The sequence below is a fragment of the Mercenaria mercenaria genome, unplaced genomic scaffold (assembly GCF_021730395.1).
Source record: "Mercenaria mercenaria strain notata unplaced genomic scaffold, MADL_Memer_1 contig_1640, whole genome shotgun sequence".
Classification (NCBI taxonomy): domain Eukaryota; kingdom Metazoa; phylum Mollusca; class Bivalvia; order Venerida; family Veneridae; genus Mercenaria; species Mercenaria mercenaria.
In genome coordinates this window covers 13,591-17,035 of record NW_026459633.1, presented here as the reverse complement: position 1 = coordinate 17,035, position 3,445 = coordinate 13,591, and positions in this window count along the sequence as shown.

Genomic DNA, 3,445 nt, shown 5'->3' with positions numbered 1-3,445 from the left:
TACGCGATTTATGCTAGAATAGCGTTAGCGCATGTTCTTTTCGTGTTATAACATCTTCGGAATCCCTGGGAATCGTTGGTACCCTCGCCCTACCGGGCTTGGGTACCAACCAATCCCTCAGGATTCTGCAGATGTTATAACACGAAAAAACATGCGTTATCCCTACATTAAAATATTTTTTTCAAGACTTATTATTGACTTGTTGTACAAAAGCGGAAAAATCATTTGATTTGCCATTTCTTGCTGTTTAAAGTGAATTTAACCTCTGATACAGAAGGGTGAATGTTTAGACATCTTTGGAAATACAGAGCTACATCTGGTAAAAGTTCTTTATTTTGCATTTATTCTGTGGAAGAAATGTAGGTAGGTTTTACTTCTGCACTATGATTATCTTTTAATGCAGATAGCAAGGTATTATGTTTTCAGTGTTGGAGCTTAATTTCTGTCCGTTTAAATCATTTTACTTGAGGCTCCTAGAAAAAATGTTCTCGGCAGATTTCAAGTTTCAAGTTTATTTCATTTAACTCTCAGTTTGTACATATATACAAAAACATGAGACAAATACGTTCATTATGTACATGAGGGCAACAATAAAAATTACTTAAATAATAAAAAAAAGAATACAGAGATTTATGTTGTGTTTTATAATTGTTATGCAATGCATTGATGTTTCTTTTATAAAAAAAATGGTATAATGAATTCTCTGCGAGTGTTTTGCGCAGTAGTTATCACTTTGAAATTTGGCTCTGTTTGCGCTTGAGGAAAATTTAATAACATAAAAATAACATAAATTATACGAAATTAAAAAGGACGCGGTAATTGTTTAAAAAATACAACCTAGTGCGAAACAATGATATATGATAGTTATATTCAGTATACACAATATCACTTTCAGCATTTTTGTGGGAATGTTTCTAAAACGAACTTGTATAATATTATTAGTTTCTATTGTAAATGTAAACATTATTTACGTAGCAAAATATAACATGTAAGCTGTTTCGGTATACAAACCGTAGAATGTGGTCATTTGTTTCTTCTCGCTTAACTGTGGCAATTCCACATATCACTTACCTCCCCTACAACCTATAGCAACTGATCTGGGAGAATGTAGTTTTAAAACTTTAGCTTCCCCTTTACATTAATTAAGAAATAATTTATAGCAAAACAGTGCTTTATCACTATTTATACACGATGGGCGGTTATACGTCGGGCGTAATAATTTCACGAGGGCGCAGCCCGAGTGAAATTATTTCGGACGTATAACCGCCCGAGTGTATAAATAATGAGTGAAATTATTTCGGACGACGTATAACCGCCCGAGTGTATAAATAATGAAATTATTTCGGACGACGTATAACCGCCCGAGTGTATAAATAATGATAAAGCACTGTTTTGCTATAAATTGTTTCGATTCTAATATGTTCTTTATTGTAAAATTTATATCAAATATGATGGAACTGTTTCTTCACGCACGCATGGCGCCAATAGGTATTTGTTAAAACACGCCAGGACCAGAAACGGTAATACGTTTTGCGGCAGAATTCAGTTCGAGCGAAAATTATTTTGAATTATTCAGCAAAGCGAATAACTAATTCAGTATGTGTATAAATTAATCAAAACATTTGTGCAATGTGACATTTCTTTTAAAACATGTTATTAAGTAAAATATTTCATGAAATTTGAAAGCGCTATTTCTTGATGCGTACATGACGCTAAATATCACGTTGACGTGACGTCAGCATAACATCGTTGTGATGATTAAAGCATTGTTAGCCATATTAGATAGAGAATATTTTCTTGCATACCAGACGGGGATTTCCGGTATTTTTACCGGTGCTGGAAAAATCCATCTTACACCCGGGGTGTAAGATGACTCTCGTGCTTTAAATGACGTATTACGAACTACATATATGGAAGATTTATGTAGTTATTTATATTTTATTTCGTAAAACGGAATAAAAATCCAATACCTTGACAGTTCCTCTTTGTTCCTGACAGTATATTTCTCGATTCAAAACACGTTATTTTATAAAATATTCATAACGTTACGCTGGAACTGATAAAAGAAAACCGGAACTAAACATTGTTATTTGTCTTTGAAACGTCATGACGTCTTTCCTGTTTACGGACGTTGATTTCCCGCGCTTTGTTTAAATACGCTTCTATAAGAAATAGTTCTAAAAAGAAAGCCATTCGACTGATTTCATTTTTATTATAATATCTTGAAATCGGTATGCAAGAAAAAGATTCTGTCACTGGTTGTAGGTGCAGATGAGAATATCCGGCTCTCGGGTAACTGTTTAGGCGGTAACTCGGTAGGAACCTCGTTACCGCCTAAACAGGCCGGAAATTCCCATCTGCACCTACAACCAGTGAAAGAACCTTATAAGGTTACTGTCTGATAAATTTAATTTATTAGGCGAGTGGAAGAAAATATATTAGGTGAAGCTGTGCCGATCCTTATATTTTTCGTAGACGAGCCTAATAAATTTAAATTTTTCAGACAGTAATGTAATATTCTATTTATCCTACCTGTTCAGAAAATAGCGGAAAATGTCGTTGGAAAGAGCAACAGCATGCAGACTTGACGTCATATATGACGTTTGCAAGTGCAATTCTATTTGTGTATAAAAATTGAAAAATTGCAATAACTTTTTTGTTTCTGGATAAAAACCTATACAGTAATTTGACCACTCATTTTCCAAGTTCAAGCATTTCCAATGCAATGGTGACGGTTTCAATGCAAAATGTTGATAAAATATGTGATTTCAAAAGTTCCCGCAAAAGTGATATCTTGACACTGACTAGATAAAGCAAAGTTTATTAGGCAGGCTGATTTTGTGCTATATCTTGAATGAGGGTAGATCTAGGATAAAATCATATTTTGTTCTCATTATTTGTTGTATTATATGCAAAAATTCATACCTAGTAAAAGTAACAATTTTATTAAACATATAATCAATAATGCGCACTATAATTCATGTCGACATTTGTTATGAATGAAGCTTTTGTTTAAATGAGCTATTTTTAGACCGAGGTCATAAGCTATTTACGAAGTGGTCGCTGCACTCCCGTTTCAGCATTCAACATTTATTTATCTAAGTGTTTCGATTAAATTTTAATTCGATGTATATTTTTGTTAAATACGTCTTACATTTCGCATGATTTATTAGCTATATCTCTGCTTATTACATGTTTTGTGTATTATGTCAGTGAGTTTTACCTTACCAAAGACGAAATAGTTCCATTCATACGGATATTTCATTCATAGGAGGCGAATTGATTTACCTTCATTATGTAAAATTTTCTAATGCTATCTGAAAGGATAACAGAGAGCTGCCATATTTTTCATTTACAAATCGTAAGAGTTCACATCTATTGCATAAGCTAAATAAATGGTATCAATATGTTTACTCTCAGACCCTTGAATTTCATAGAAAAACTG